Source organism: Lissotriton vulgaris, chromosome 4_1, assembly GCF_964263255.1.
Source record: "Lissotriton vulgaris chromosome 4_1, aLisVul1.2, whole genome shotgun sequence".
Lineage (NCBI taxonomy): Eukaryota > Metazoa > Chordata > Amphibia > Caudata > Salamandridae > Lissotriton > Lissotriton vulgaris.
In genome coordinates this window covers 1,128,326,792-1,128,344,385 of record NC_141691.1, presented here as the reverse complement: position 1 = coordinate 1,128,344,385, position 17,594 = coordinate 1,128,326,792, and positions in this window count along the sequence as shown.

Genomic DNA, 17,594 nt, shown 5'->3' with positions numbered 1-17,594 from the left:
GGGTGGACAACCAAACGCTTCCCTCAGGTACAGAGGTGTAGCTAGAGCTTGTGGCGCCCTGGGCTATCCCTCAGGTTGCCGCCCATGGCATCCGCAGCCCTGTGATTGTGTGAGCTTAAGTCTCGGCCTCGAATTTTGAATCTCACCTCACTGTCAAATTTCGGGCACAAAAATGTCTCACCTGTATCATTTGAATGCTAGTTTTACATTGGTCTATTAACTAGTGCAAGTAAGTGTTAACTATCTGAACTCGCAGTTGTAGAAGGCTGCGCACAGCACCCCGGGGGCCACTCGCTTAATTATACTGGTGTGACTTTTTTTAATACTTTAAAAAATATTTGTCATCCTGCCTGACTGTGACCTATGTGTGTCTCACAGGCTCTCCTGAGGCTTGCCCAGCAATCATGCTATTACGCACATGATCACTATGGCAGCCAGAGTCCTTAATGAATTTATGGTATAGGCCTGAGGCAATTGAGATTTGTGTTAGGGTCTCTCACACCCTGTTATAGTCTGGAGCCAGGTCCCATGTGGGACAGAGAGAGCAGCATGGAGTTTAGTGATTCTTGTCTCCTGGTTTATTATTTGAGCTCTCTCCAAACAGCCGCAATGCCACATGTTCACAGACCGGTGCTCTCATCAGCGTGCGTCGTGACTGTCACTCGAGACAGACTACTTTTGCACTCATCTGGAACTGAAGGTAGGGTGTTGGATTTAGGGGTCTTTCGACACTTGCTGTGCTGTAGGCTTTAAACAGCAATCAGGATGGACTGAATACCCGACTGTAGACCAAGCTGCTTCTGTGCCACAGGCAGAAAACAAAATGTCCATCTTTGTTTGAAGTGTTGTCTGGTGTATTTACACTTGGTGTGTAACTAGTCAGTCGCTGTGCGACATTAGAGATCTAGAGCTATTTATGCCAGGTCATCAGGGCAGGCTCTGGTGATGCTCATGCCACTACTACTCTGAATGCCTCATGTGCACCCAGCAATACCCCTTCTACATTGGAGGGGTCCAGTAAAGATCTGTGTTCTCTACTAAACTGTTGTCTTGTATTGTCAGAGGCACAGCTTCGCTCCAGTGGTTCTACAGCCTAAACGCATGTCCTTGCTCTTTTTGGTGTTAATTCTCAGTGGAGCCACGTGACCTGCTTTCTAGATTGTCGATAGCTGTCACTTTAATTATAGTCAGCTGCAGCAGGCGCTTGCAGCAGTTTTGATCTTCTGAGAGTTTCTTGTTGCTCAAAAGGGTCTAATTTCTGATATTTATGTTTCCTCATCTTTATTGCTTGGTTTTTGCTCGCATCAAAGTGTTAAATGTCACTCATAACCACGCTGAAATTATGAATATGTCACACATAGCAATCTGAAACCTTGGCAGCTATGGATGACATGTGTCATGATGTCATTTGCTGACTGCCTAACTTGGTTAGTCCCTCCACTTCTTTTTAAAGGACCATTGCCCTGCCACTCACCAAAGATCCTTTCCTCCCCTCGTGACAACCGTTTAGCTCTTACCTTCCTCAGGCTCCAGTACTCCACAGTGGTGGCAGGGTCTCTATTGTAGAGGTTGGTTCTGCTGCAGCCTATCACCCAGCACTGCTACTGCCACAGCCACTGCCCCAGACTCGACTCAAAACTGCCCAGGTTTCAGATTGCTATTTGTGACGTTTCCATAATTTTAGTGTAATTATGAGTTACATTTCAATGACTATGAGTGACACTTTCTCCCGACCAAAATCAAGCAATGAAGATGAGGGAAACATATAAATATCCGAAATGACTCCCATTTGAGCAAAGAGAAACTCTTAAAGCTGCAAAGCACCAGAAATGGAAGTGAACTACCCTAGTGCCCATGTAACCTGACTAGACAGTGGCTTCAGGCACTAGCCTCAGAAAACTCTGCATCGGGCAAGGCTCAGGGGAGTGAGGGTGAGGCACACATAAGTTACAGCCAGCCAGGGCAGTGCCGTGTGTAAAAGGGTATGTCCCGTTATGAGAAAATCCAAACATGGCAGACGCTGACACACCTAATGAGGACGGGTTAATGTTTGACATTCGTCTGATCCCAGCGGTGATGATGGCGGTGCGCAGACCCATCATCAGGGCCTGATTACTTCAGTAACCCGGAGAGGCGGATTTATAACGCCTTATGCATCAAATAATCTCAAATCTTGAAGGACGTGTGGAGTAACCAGATGATTGACACCCAGTTTTTCCAAGAGCTTACTTTAACTAACCAAGCAATGGAGGAACTTTTTTAAGTCCAACCCAGACGGTCATGCTGAGGCCGCTCACGAAGTGCTCCTATGTCATTTTGTCCTGATGAAGACTCAAGAATGAGGCAAAAATAGCCCTTGATATCCAGCGGAGTCGAGACGAAACGTAGACTAACCACACTACTACCTCACAGTATAAGATCCAAATATATTGAGAAACCCAACCTATATGTGAAGGGACATAGGGAACTATGAATCATATCAAACTGTAAAGGTCTTTTGTTAAATCAGTTTTGTGAATGTGTTATTGTCACACCACCTTTACCCAGTCCCACACTGACCTCATCACCCCCACCCTAACCCAAACACTTTTTTTCTTTTTTTTCACTGTGAGCACCTTCAAATTTGATTATGAGATAGATAACTTTGACGTATAAGAGTTACCTATGAACTTTGGTATTTCTCTATTGTAACTGTTTGAATTCAGTGATTCATTCTTTTTGTAATGATGAAATTGTGCTACTAATTTTCTACAATTGTTCATTAAAAATGAAATGTGATTTAGCATTATGGTGAACGGTTGCCTTTTTAAATTTTGTATGTATATGTGATACTGTTCAAACACTGACCCACATTTAACGTACTTAATGTTTGACATATGCAGTTTTATAAAGAAATCAGACAGGTTTTATACAGGGATTCCAGAATCCATGTATTATAAACCCTTTCACCTTCCAGACGCAACTTGATGGTGTCACCCAGGATGAGGAGACCACCACCCAATCCTGAAACAGAGGATTGTGCTGATGTGGTACTGCTGGCCAGTATCTAGGAACCAGAAATGACCCTTACCACATAAGGGGACAGAAGACTCTTGCAAAACGCACAAGATGATGGACGGAATGTTGCACATTGGCAAAACATCCCCCCTCCCCAGTCACAGATCTGGGTTTAATCCATTGTTATTTTGCTCACAACGCCACCCCAGTTCAGACATGGCCATATGCAAATCAGCCTTGACCCTGTGCCTCATGGTAACAGTCCAGCCCAAACTGCCAAGCCATGTCTTCCCTGGACCGGAATCAAGCATCCTAGGACCGGTTTCTGGCTATCAAACGTCATCAGTCAGAATAGCTTGACTCCAGTGGCGTAGTGAGCACGGGACCCACGTCTGGGCATACCCTTCCCACATAGGGCGAACAGCAAAACACACAAGATGATGGACGGAATGTTGCACATTGGCAAAACATTCACCCCCAGTCACTGATCTGGGTTTAATCCTTTGTTATTTTGCTCACCACACCACCCCAGTTCAAACATGGCCATATGCAAATCAGCCTTGACCCAGCCTTGGCCCTGTGCCTCATGGGAACAGTCCGAACTGCCAAGCCATGTCTTCCTTGGACAGGAATCAAGCATCCTAGGACCGGTTTCTGGCTATCAGCCGTCATCAGACTCTTGCTCCATTCATGAGTTGTAACTAAAGGCACCCCTCCGCTAGTTGTAGAGAGTTCCAAGGCATAAACTGAACACAAAAAGGTCTTTTTCTCAAAAAACGACCTTTGGGAAGGGGGCTGGAGGTGTCTGAATCATTAGGTTTTCCTAACAGTGTTTGTAGATAAGACATTCCAGGAGTTATAGGAAATATGGAACTATTGACACTACACAGGGGCAGGTGGTCCTTTTCTGAAACCTTATAGGTGTGTTTTTATGTATACGTGTGCTCCACTCAAATAGTCAAAACCATTCGACCATGTCGGCCTTACAAAATTATTTTCTAGTAGCTATAATTTAATGTGCTTAAGACCTGACATGGCCATACCTGTACAGAAGATGTTGTGCAATGCTGTAGCAGAAGAAGGCCTTTCTAGAAAAACGAGCCATGTAAATATTAAACTACATTTAATTCACCTGTAGGAGCCTGAATAATATGAAGGCAAGAATAAAAGGACCACCTCTATAGCAATAATAGGTCAGGGAAAAGAGGGGAGATCAGCAAAAATATACATATCAACATTTCCCTCGTTGTCTAACACATCTACTTCTAATATTTGAAAATAAGCCAGTGATAGAAAGGGATCATCTCAAAGTTTTTTATTTTTATCAAAACATTTCATTTGTTTTCCCAAATTTTTTTTTTCATCATGGTATTATTATAAATATTCAAAGAGTAATAACTTCATCATGAATGGACTTAGATGCATATAATCATTGGCACATTTCTTTTACAACCACGATTATTGCAAAAAATTATATAAATATAACAAACAACTATACAACACATCTATAATAAAAAGAGGTCCTCCTGTTACCATATAGTAAACACAAACTACCCTCCAATCATACACTGTCATTCTTTCTCACACACTTGGAAATACACAAAATCTGTCAATGGTAGAGTTTTAGATCAGACAGAAAAGAACATTTTCCTCTCTGCCAACAAATCGGGTCTCAAAAAGAAAATATGAGACTCGGCACTGGGTCGACGCGCGTTTCGGTGGAATGAAGGTAGTTGGAACCACCTTCCTCAGGACCCCTTCAGATTCAATACTTTCATTTCACAGGGGACCTAAAAAGAGAGTCCATGGTATTGGTTTCTAGTATATCAACCAACAAGAGAGTAGAGGTCCTTCAACAATCAAAAGTAAGTAATACAGCGTCCCAAAATTGTGTAGCCAGTCGGTTCAGGATAACTTTAAAAGGATAACTTCTTTCACGGTGGGCGGAGGCCATCAAAGAGTAAAGGTCACTTACGCAGTTAATGCTCCTACTTTAATTCATTTTCCTTTTTTTTTTTTTTGTTGTCGTGCATTATCTGGAGGTTCCATAATTCTTTTTTTGAAATAAAGGATTCGATAGAGTAATACTTCCCTTTTATCAACGTGAAATGCCGACTGAAGGCCGCCCGTTATGCAAAAAATGTGGGCGGCCTTCACAGTCGGCATTTCACATTGATAGAAGGGAAGTATTACTCTATCGAATCCTTTATTTCAAAAAAAGAATTATGGAACCTCCAGATAATGCACGATAACAAAACAATTTAAAAAAAAGGAAAATGAATTAAAGTACTAGCATTAACTGCGTAAGTGACCTTTACTCTTTGATGGCCTCCGTGAAAGAAATGTGTGTGCACAAATGTATTGTTAACTGCGTTTGTCTTGGTGGTCGACGTTAAGCAGAGCAGCTCCGTTTGTATTGTGCGCTGTGAATCTGCGCAACATAAAAACATAATTTATAGTCTGATGGCTGGGATATTAAGAAACCACTTCTTTTCTGGAAAGGAACAATGTTTACCTGTGAATTTCAGCTGCTGCTGCTTATTCGAAGACCCCGATCGACGTCCCTTCAGAACTCCACAGTAGTTGAAATGTCATGCAAAATTCGTTGTCATTTGTCACAATAACGCAATGTAGCAACACCTCACAGAAATGGTGATAGAAAGGTCTCTCACATGATTACAACGGGGCATGATGAATGCTAACAATCCGGCTTTTTCAAGACGCGTGCATGTTGCACTGCAGGCTATATTTACAAGGTGCACCTGTTCTTCACACCGGGACCACGTGGCACTGGCGGCGGCCTTTATCATTTATTGTATTATAGAATTTGGGTGTCCCTAAATAAATTATAAAGGGCACCACAATTGCCGCGCGGCCCTCGTGTGAAGAGCAAGCGCACTTTGTAAATGCCACCGCCCCTAAAATTGTGACGCCTGGGGCGGACCGCCCCCCCTAGCTACGCCACTGCTCAGGTATTGTGCTGTAGGTATATTCCACCTTTTACACAAAGGTTCTTTGGATGAAGAATGAGGATGGGAATCCAGAATGATTGAGCAGTAGTAGAGTTGCTTACATATTAATTTAGAGTTTTGGGGATTATTTACAAGCCCCTTGCACCTCTGGTGCGTCACTTTTAACATGGGAAAAAGTGATGAAACGGCAGAGCAAGGGGTTTGCGAATAAGTCCCGTTATATAAAGAGCACAAGAGCAGTTTTTCCTGTTCTTTTTTCATTCTCTATATCTTTTGTATTTCTCAATCTTGTTATCAGTGAGTTTCAATAAGATTTTCAGGGAAACATTATCTTTATAGGTAACTAGCAGCCCGTCCCGACCTTGTCAGGGAGCAATCAGGCTTCCCCGCCCCCCGCCCGCCCCGACATTGTCCAGCAGCCCGGGACCCCGCCCGCACCGACATTGTCAGCAGCCCGGGCCCCCGTCCACCCCATCCCCCGCCTGCCCCGTCCCCCGCCTGCCCCGTCCCCGCCTGCCCCGACCCCCGCCTGCCCCGACATTGTCCGTGGGTCCCCCGGAGCCTTACCTCGGCGCTACTTCGAAGGAACTACTTTTTTTTTAAGGTACTTTTTTTTAATAACGCATATTTTTATAGTTTATATAGCCTATGTCCATCTGCACACCCTGACGATTACAATGATGTATCGGGTGTGTGGATTGGCGCTGTGGTTCCCGAGTTTACCCGCCTCAAAGGTTCAAAGTTCTTGCTTTATAATAGTAGTATAGATATACCATGAATAAATATGGATAGATAATATTCTCACATTGCTTGCATTCTCGTTAAATAGCATACAGTATATAATAAAGAGAATTTTGCAAAAAATAAGAACTTTGTTTTTTTACATTTTGAATTGGAATTGGTACTTTAAATGTATAAATTATATGTATAAGTTGTTGCTTCCATTGGGGGAGTGGCCAAGCAGGGAACATCGCACATGTGGGTTGAGTGAGCGCCACGCACAGCCAGCTCATCCGGCAGCACCCCAAAGGCAACAGCACGTGCAGCGGGCCTAACCTACTATACCGCATTTCTGGAGGCAGCCACGGTGACTTGGAGGCATTTGGAACTGTTCAGGATCTACTGCCCCCAGACCTGCGCAACAGTTTCAGCTTCCATTTTGGACAGCAGCCTGGTCTCATGTTTCCGCCTGCCTCTGTGGATTAATGTGGCTGCCAGCCTTTGGCTCCGTCGATGTTGGGCCCCCACCACCCTCGTGGGCCAGGGATATAGGAGGCAAATTCTCCAGTGGAGGGGGGACTCTGGTGATACTAGATGGTGGCTCCTTCGCATGTGTGTTGCAGCAGCCTGCTGGGCCTTGCTCTTGACTGTGGCTGACATTGGACCCCTTCTTTCTGCTGACTGCTTTGGCTGGGTAGAGAGGCGGGTGTAGTGGAGAGAACAGCTGCAGACTGGACCCTGGACTCTTTCTCCCCTTGTAGGAAGCTGGCTCTCTATAAACTATACCAAAATGAGGTATAGTGTGTACAGAGTCCTGTGAAACCCCAAGGTAGGCATAGGTAAAAGTAGATAGTACCTTACTCTCTGTTTGTGGTAGTGTGGGCGTGCAGTAAGGCTTTATCAGAGGGTAGTGTTAAGCATTTGTTTTACACACTTAATTAGCAAACGATGTCACTCACTCAAAGACTGAACTCGAACCAATTTTGTTTGTATAAAAATATTGTAAGTTATTTTATTTTAAGAACCAAGCCAAGCCTGGCACATGTAAGTGAAATGAATGTTTTGCAAAATCTTATGCAGTGTTTACAATTAAATGGAGGTTCAAATGCATTTTAATTGAAATACAGGTCAGGTAAGTCAGAATGTCAAAATTACTGTACAGACTACTTTTCAGTTACTTTTTAGATGACTTTTTAAGTTACTTTTTTCTACTCAGTGTGAAATGCTTAGATATTACACTGGGACATTTCCTAGAGAAAAGGTAAGTTGTAGTTTTTCACGTTTCCCTACAAATCAATTCCACTGTCCACAGGTAGAACATTTTTCTGAGAAAAAACAGTCAATGTATTCTTATGGAGAGAAATGAAGTTATTGGTTACCAGGTAAATACTCAGTCTTTGGGGTTGAATTTCTGGGGTTAGAACAAGGGTTCCCCAATGGTCAAGGATGCACTCTTGTTACACCCTCAGCAGCACTAGGGCATCCGGGTGCAGAGTGCTGAGCCCAAAGTTATCAAATGAGGGATAGGGGGCCTCTGGTTGTTGACTGCTTATGAGCAGGCCACAAGGTGTTAGGCTCATGGCAAAGGGGTATCCGGTTTAGCACACAAAGTGCACCTGCAGCGCTGCAGGGTTGGCTGGGTGCAGGGTGCCGTTTTGGCGTCAGTTGCCCCGTTGTTTTCAATGGGGATTTTCAAGTTTAGTTTTTAGCTGCAGGCTCGGTCCAGGAAGACTTCTGAGAGGAACCAACAGCTGGGCAGGTAGGTTGTAGGGCTCGGGGATGTAGGTGCACCTTAGGTTCTATTCACCAGGGTGCATGGCGGCTGGATGCAGAGGTGTCTTTTGATGTTGGATTTCACCTTGCAAGGCCACTCGCGGTTGGGAGGTCTCCGTGCAGAGGCTGCAGGCGACATTGGGAAGTCCTGGAGGGGTCAACCCACAATGGACTCGGATTCTGGTGCTGTGGGGGACCTTGCTGGGACCGGTGGGGCACTCGAACTCGGCCATAGGCAACGGATGCAGTGTTGGTTTCAGGCATCTGATTTCTTTGTCCTCAGCAGGCTCAGAGTCTGTCTTGGGAGTTTCTTTTGAACAGAGCTGCTGTTAACAGGAGATGCGGTCTTTGTTGAAGGCAGTCAGTCCTCCCAGGGTTCTGGGTGATGCTACCTGCAGGACAAGGGGACTTTTGGCGCAGGATCTCTGGAGACTGCAGACAGGCCGGTAGGGCTGGGGCCAAGTCAGTTGTTCTCTGAATTCTCTTTTGCTGGGAGTCTTCTTTCATCCTTCTTCTTCACAGGTTGCGGGAATTTGTCTTTTTGGTTCAGGGCTGCCCCCTAAATACTACATATAGGGGGTGTTTTAGGGGTCTCGAGTTCAGTAGCCAACGGGCTACTGACTTTAGGGTGACTACACACTTTGTGTGCTCACCCCACGTGGGGGAGTGAGCACAATTCCTAATCCTGATTGGGGAGTGCCTGTTGTGTGCGGGCACTGAAAAGTGGGCTTCGGCTCCCCACCCCCATCTGAAGGGTGGGGTAGACAGAGGTTTGTACACCTTCTGGGCTGGCTAATTTTTCCCACCTGTCTTTCCACCGAAAAGGAGGGGAGACAGGAAGGGGGCATGCTCCTGATAGCAGGAGAGGCTGGGGTCACATTACAAAGGCTGCAAGGCCTTTGAAACTCCCGTGCCATAGATGGCTCTTCCTGGCCTGGGGGAGGTGTGACCACCTCCTCCCAGGAACGGTTTGTTTCTGGGCTCAGGGAGCGAAGGCTCCCACCCCACAGTTCCAGAAACATGTTTTGTGGTGGCAGGTTGGTGTGTACCAGTCAGGGAACCAACCAGAGGCTGGTCATTTTTCAGGGGGCATCTCCAAGATGCAGTCTGAGAGTATTTTTCATTTAATCCCACACTGGCATCAGTTTGGGTTTCATGTGCTGAGAAGTTTGATACCAAATTCAAAGTATTCAGTAAAGCCATTATGGTGCTGTGGAGTTTGTAATGACAAACTCCCAGCACCATATACGCTTAATGACATTACTGCACTTACAATGTCTAGGAATTGGTCTGGGCACTGTAGGGGTACAGGGCACATGCACCTGAACCCTCACCACTGGTATAGTGCACCCAGCTAGAGGGGTGGATGACCTATGCCAGGGCAGGGGGTTGTAGGCAAGGCACACAGGGATGTGTGCCATGTTGACTCTTCACTTTGTTTTGCTTCAAAACACACAGCCTGCAATGGCCGTGTGTGTGTGTGTAAAGGTACATGGGGCCTTATTTATGAAGGCCTTGCGCCACCGGTGCGTGTCTTTTTCCCATTTTAAAAGTCACGTAAAAGTCGCGCAAGACCTTCATAAATAAGGCCCATGGCACAATAAGAGATGCAGTCCTTATAGGCCTCCCCTGGCCACAGTGCCCTTGGTACCCATGGTACCTTTTACAAGGGACTAACATGTGGCAAGAGAGGTGCCAATTGGGGATACAAGGTACACTTTTAGGGAAAGAACACATGGTCTGGGAACCTAATTGTCAGGGATCCAGGGCACATCAAGTCAAAGGACATCAGTAGTGTGGCAAAAAGCGGGGGGGGGGGTTACTGCAACAGAAACCCAACTTCCTACACCCCCACCTCAAGACGACCTGGGGGACCTGCACTGGGGAGTTGTAGTTTCTGCTGTTGACCTCCCGCCTTCCTCATAAGACAATGGGACCCTAACTGTTCTTGAGGTGGGTGACCTCCCCCCAGCTAGCAACAGCGTTTTTGGGGGACCCACAGTGCTAATTTACAACAGTGGCCCCTGCTGGCATTTTATACCTGCCGAACGTCCTGGTAGCTTCCCCACTGGGTCTCTCATCGGACTGCCTCCTTCTCACCCCCACCTCATCTTGTCCTGCTTAGTCAGCCCAACATGGTGTGAGGATGTGGTGAGGGTCTGACATGAGGCTTGGGGCTGGGGACCCCCTCACCCCCCATTGCCCACATTATTCGATTCTTGGCCCCAACCCGCTTTATGCCACTTACTGGGCCTGCAGTGACAGTGGAGACAGCCAGTTGGAGCACTGCAGTTGCTTGTGACTCACTCTTGTCTGGCGTCATTGCTGTCTTGATGTTTCACTTTTCCCTGTCACATCACAGACTCCGCACATCATAAGGGCCTGGCTCCTCCCATCTGCTCCAGCTACGCCCCACTCATTGTTGACTTGGGATAATTGGACCACCTACCCACACTCTGGGTGAGTGACTGTGACCTGTTCACCTAATTACCGATCCAGCGAACCTTTTACTATAAAGACTATATGGCAGTCCGCTGACAGACCCCGGTTCTAAGGCTTTATACACACCTGTTTGCGCTCTTAGATGCTCGTGCCTTGTCATTAAGCATGGACATAAAATCCGTTCCGCTCGCGGAATTTGCGGATTTTCAGTAAATTCGCAATCCATGAACTCTCGCGAATTTGCCGAAAATCCGCAAATTCGCACGCACCGGATTTTTTGCTTGGTGATACAATATTGCGGCGCGCGGCGTTCACTTACCGTCATTTAGCGCTTGCAGAGTTGTTTTTCTCGATATTTTGCGTGTGCTGCGCCATTTTGGATCTTGCTGCGGGATCCCGCGGGAGTTTGGCGACCGCGATTACATCATCGCGGCTTGCCACCTTGCACAGCACGCATCGCGAGAGTTCGCAATTGCGAACACGTAGATGCGGCGGACAGCAACAATCTTGCACTCGCGAAATTTCAAAATTTGCAATTTTGCACAAGAAATCCACCAGCAAGCAGCATAAACCTTCTGAAAATGATGATTTTTATCAGAATAACTCCTCAGGTTGACATTTGCCTGCACTTTTTTTGGGGGGGGGAAGAAGGAAGTGCCCCACAGTCTCCAACTTCCTGTTCCTGTCCAGCAGGCTCCTCCCAGTGCTTTCTTCATGTGCTGGTCACTTTCATTTGGATCTTGACCTGGAAGGATTACTTTTTGTGGATGCTGCTGGATATTTGGATTTGAGGCCTTTTTGACTTTCTTTGGATCACTTTTGGATTAAAAATTTCACAAGTAACTTTGTTTAGAATTTTCGATTTTTGGGCTGTTGTTGGGACCTTTTGCCCAGGGGTAGTGAGTGGTGCATTGACTGAGTCTTTCTGTGGGGTGTCTTGAATTTAAACATCATTGAGGGCATGGATGGCATGGGATTGTGCTGATTTTTGTGTGTTTTTCGATTTTTTTGGCTGCTGTTGGGGCTTTGTGCCCAGGGGTAGTGAGTGGTGCATGGGCCTAGTCTTTCTGTGGGGTGTCTTGAATTTAAACCTCATGGAGGGCATGGATGGCATGGGATTGTGCTGAATTTTGTGTGTTTTTCGGTTTTTTTGGCTGCTGTTGGGGACTGGCCATGTGGGTGGGGGCCATTTTGAGTGCTGGTACAGCCAGGCCCTGGCCATGTGCTGGGGGGCAAGGGGCCATTTTGAAGGCAGGCAGTGTTCTCAGGCCTGGACCCATTTTGCCTAGCTTTTCATCCTTTATGCCAAGGGGTAGTGAGTGGTGCATGGGCCTAGCCTTTCTGTGGGGTGTCTTGAATTTAAACATCATTGAGGGCATGGATGGCATGGGATTGTGCTGATTTTTGTGTGTTTTTCGATGTTTTTGGCTGCTGTTGGGGCCTTTTGCCCAGGGGTAGTGAGTGGTGCATGGACTGAGTCTTTCTGTGGGGCCTCTTTAATGTAAACATCATGGAGGGCATGGATGGCATGGGATTGTACTGATTTTGGTGTGTTTTTCGATTTTTTGGGGCGTTGATGGGAACTGGCCATGTGGGTGGGGGCCATTTTGAGTGCTGGTACAGGCAGGCCCTGAACATGTGCTGGGGGGCAAGGGGCTATTTAGAAGGCAGGCAGTGTTCTCAGGCCTTCACCCATTTTGCCTAGCTTTCATCCTTTATGCCCAGGGGTAGCGAGTGGTGCATGGGCCTAGTCTTTCTGTGGGGTGTCTTGAATTTAAACATCATGAGGGCATCGATGGCATGGGATTGTGCTGATTTTTGTGTGTTTTTCGATTTATTTGGCTGCTGTTGGGGCCTTTTGCCCAGGGGTAGTGAGTGGTGCATGGGCCTAGTCTTTCTGTGGGGTGTCTTGAATTTAAACATCATGGAGGGCATGGATGGCATGGGATAGTGCTGATTTTTGTGTGTTTTTCGATTTTTTGGGCTGCTGTTGAGGCCTTTTGCCAAGGGGTAGTGAGTGGTGCATGGGCCTAGTCTTTCTGTGGGGTGTCTTGTATTTAAACATCATGAAGGGCATGGATGGCGTGGGATCATGCTGATTTTTGTGTGTTTTTCGATTTTGTTGGCTGCTGTTGGGGCCTTTTGCCCAGGGGTAGTGAGTGGTGCATGGACTGAGTCTTTCTGTGGGGTCTCTTTAATGTAAACATCATGGAGGGCATGGATGGCATGGGATTGTGCTGATTTTTGTGTGTTTTTCGATTTTTTGGGTTGTTGATGGGGACTGGCCATGTGGGTGAGGGCCATTTTGAGTGCTGGTACAGGCAGGGCCTGGCCATGTGCTGGGGAGCAAGGGGCCATTTTGAAGGCATGCAGTGTTCTCAGGCCTGCCCCCATTTTGCCTAGCTTTCATCCCTTATGCCCAGGGGTACTCAGTGGTGCATGGGCCTAGGCTTTTTGCGGGGTGTCTTGAATTTAAACATCATTGAGGGCATGGATGGCATGGGATTGTGGTGATTTTTATGTGTTTTTCGACTTTTTGGGGTGTATAACTGATGTTCCTCTGTCTTCCATTGCTTTTAGGTGCACAAGAGAACCACCAATGCCAGGAAGAAGTCGTGCAGCGGTGTGTGCAGCATAACATCACGCGACGTCACGTGTGGCCACAGAAAAGACAACTCTGCAACTCGTGCAACTGCGGCCTGCTGTTCTGACATTTGAAGACGAGAAGAAGATGGCCCCAAAAAAGGTTCCCCGTAGCTCCTCTAGCAAGAAAGTTGCCAGTAAGGAGCAGAAGAAGCAAGTTACCAAGGAGACTGTTGTGCCGCCCGCCACATTTTTGTGGAATAAAAAAAAAAGTACGCCAGCAGCAACAGCTGGATCTGCTGGGGACCAAGCTGGGAGCAGCACCCCCGCTCCATTGGGCTCAGCACCACCACCACCACCACGCCAACTTAAGTCCAAGCCCTTGAGTGCTTTAGAGGCAGCCAGTCTAGTTGTTCAATCACCATCGACCAGTGATGTTGGCTCATCACAAGAAAGTAGCAGCATCCCTCAATCAACACAGGTTGTTGTAACTCATCTGACGAGTGTTCAACAACCACAGCCGTAACAACAACCACATGTGCAAGTACAAGCCCAAGTACATGTGGAAGGAGAGGCATCGCAAGGAGATGCGCAAGCAGAGGTGCATGCAGCGGCACAAGTGCCCACAATAGTTGTTCCTCCCGAAGTAGGGGCACATCAGGAAATCGACATTGAAGCTGAGGTATCATTTGAGGAAGCCACTCCTCCTGATCATTCATTGTCTTCACAACAGAGTAGAGGGAAAAGGAGGTTTACTAAAGACCAGGTCGTCCTCCTAGGTACAATTGCAAAAATGAAGCCAGTGTCTGGGTTCAGGGACCTGTCTTGTGTGTGGGCTATCTACCAGCAGTGTGTAGGTGTAGCCGTTCAGAAAGAAAATAATTTTTCTTTCTTGTTATCCCCTCACTCACCGGAGTTTCCTCACGGTGACATGCTTCATCATCGGGGTCATCCCAGTTCTCTACGAAAAGGGGCGTGCTGCGACTCTCGAGCTACGAAGGAGCACTATGAAGTGAAGGACTATGTGTGGTGAGAGTAAGTGGAGTGGATGTATGTGTGAGTGTTAAAAATACCGTGCTAGTGGGCCTCAATGTTTTATTCTGCTCCTAGACCGGTATGTTAAAAATGGGGTTTGTACTGTGGACCAACTTGTGATGTGGGTTGGTTCAGTATCTGGTCAACATGTTTCACGCTACCCCTAGCGTTTCGTCAGGACCATACAGGGACCAGCCCTGTATAATACCACTCCTAAAAAACCTAGATTTAGGATTCAAATATTAGATTTAATGCGAAAAAATATTTACAGTGATTGACGCTGTTCCAACTTGGTACACGCGTTGTTTTTGTTCATTGGTGAACCTGTAAAAGATATGAACAGAACAGTGTTAGAAATTACTTTGCCCCTATCTCAGCCGAGATTGGGGTCTTTTAGTCCCTCAGGACGTGCAATTGTCCATGCACGTTCGTTCATGCACGTGGTTTATATGGTGTGAGTTTTTCCATACAAGGACGTGCATACTTTGGAGTCTGCTGTCTGTCGGCGATTGACACTGGAAGTGAAACTACCGTGAGAAATCGTGACAAACATACAGAAAGTGACTTTACAGATAACAGTGAATACACAAATCAGACACACAGAAGGAGAAAAAGTCTTGTCAATAATTACATTTGTTGGTGCAAAATGGCACATCATGGTCTCATGGGGGGGCGGTATCGCCTCGTTGGAAACAATGCTAAAAAGTTATTAAAGGTGTAAAAACAGAGTTAGTATTCTAAAGTTTCTACTCTTCAGAGTACGAGTCTCATGTGCCCAAACAAAGTTCTTAGGTCTGGATGGATATAACTTACTTCCTGATCAGCAATGCCGCATGGTTTTACCTAGCTGCTTCCCCTTGGACCGCATCTTAAGGAATGGTCCGTGGGTCTGGGTTTTATAGGTCTTGACTTCCGGTTAGAAGAGACTAGAATGTTGTAGCGGCCATCTTTGGAGGATGTAAATTGACCTAGTTTGGGTCTTTTTACTATTCCCATTTTGCAATAGGCCTGGTCACTAGATTGCTTTGTTTACATGGGGATTTTTGCAGTTACGTGTGGGGTTTCTCAAGGAGTTCTAGTTCGAGATTTAAATGGTTTGAAAATGTCATCTATTCAAGACACCCCATGGTATGTCATCGTTCAATCCTCTGGTATCCGTCTGGAGTCTAAAAACCCAGCGCTGTTCACGTTCGTGAAGGACTTTCTCAAGGTTTTCTCTGTTTTTTATACATTCTAAGACAACCCATTTCAGATCGTTCGGGGTGTGATTTCTCTCGATGAAGTGGTTGGTCATCCGGGTTGTTGACTTTTTACAGCGGATATTGCTTCTGTGCTCTACAATCCTGGTGCTTACTTTCCTTGTTGTCATGCCAACATAGTGCAGGTTGCATGTGCATGTGATCAAATACACCACTCCACTTGTGTTGCAGTTGGAGAATTCTTTGAGTTGCCATGTGGTGTTGTTATTAAAAGTGATTTTTTTGGTTACTGAGGTTAGATGACATACGCTGCAGTTGTTGCACGGGTAATGTCCGTTCGGAAGTGGTTGCAGTCTGTTCGTGTTTTCTGTTGGTTTTGGTCTCGTGTGTACCAGATAGTCCTTCAGATTCCTTCCTCTTCTGTGACTAAACATCGGTTTAGGGATGTTTAGTTCTCCACTGTTCAGAATTGTCCAATGTTTATTCACGATCTTGCTCACTTGGTCAGATACTTTGTCGAAAGTCGTGATGCAGATCGGTCTCTCACTGTTAGTTGGTTGTGCTGTTTTCGGTTCCAAGAGAGCCTCTCTGTTGTTGTTGCTCGCTCTTTTGCAAGCCTTTTGTACCATTTTCTTCGGGTAGTTTCTTTGTTGTAGTTTTATGCTTAGTTCATCTGCTTGGGATAGATAATCTGATTTATAAGAGCAATTTCTTCTTAGTCGGAGAAATTGTCCGAAGGGGAGGTTTTGTTTGAGGTGTCTCGGATGGAAACTGTTGAAGGTAAGGAGACAGTTTCTGGAGGTAGGTTTGTGATGTGTTGTAGTTATCAACATTCCGTCTCTTGCCCAAATATTCAGATCCAGAAACACCAGATGGCTCCTGCTCATGGTGTTAGTGAATTTTAAGAATGGATCTTGTTCATTCAGCCATTCGCAGAATCTCAATGCCTCTTCCTCATTGCCGTTCCATATCAACAGAATGTCGTCGATATAACGTTTCCATAGTTTTATGTGGTCCATGTGGGGGTTGGTGGCGGTTAGGATTTTCTTTTTCTCTAGTTGATGGACATACAGTCCCGCTATGCTCGGCGCAAAGGTGCTGCCCATACTGGTCCCATGTTGTTGACGATATAGGGTTTCTTCAAATCGGAAGAAATTTTCTGTGAGCGCTAGCCTGCAGCATTCCAGTACCACATGTCTGGGTGCGTGATATGTCCACTCCTCCTCAAACAGAACCTCAGCCGCAACAACAACCACATGTGCAAGTACAAGCCCAAGTACATGTGGAAGGAGAGGCAGCGCAAGGAGATGCGCAAGCAGAGGTGCATGGAGGGTCACAAGTGCCGACAATAGTTGTTCCTCCCGAAGTAGGGGCACATCAGGAAATCGACAATCAAGCCGAGGTATCATTTGAGGAAGCTACTCCTCCTGATGATCATTCATTGTCTTCCACATCCCTAGCAAGGAAAAGATCAAGGATGGTGTCTACATCTTCTTCAAGCCCCCTTCCTTCTGATGAAATGGATCCAACTTGGGAACCACCACTGCCGTCTGAGAGTGAGGCACACCATGATCTGACAAAGGTAGCTAAGCGTAAAGGGAAGGTCCCCGAAAGTCTCATAGTTATGGGGTGTGATGATGACGCTGAAGAAGTGGCGTATACTACTCCTGCTGATGAAGACTCTCACGACGACGACGACGCAGTCATCATACACGCCACTCTAGCCTCAGCGGGCATGCAGCAAACAGACATTTTTACCCTAGCCCGAAAATCTGCTGAGCGTGATGTTGTCAACGAGGAGGCAATGGGACCACCATCATTGGAGTTAACTAGTACACCACCACCTACCGCTTCCATATTTTTTTCTTGCCAG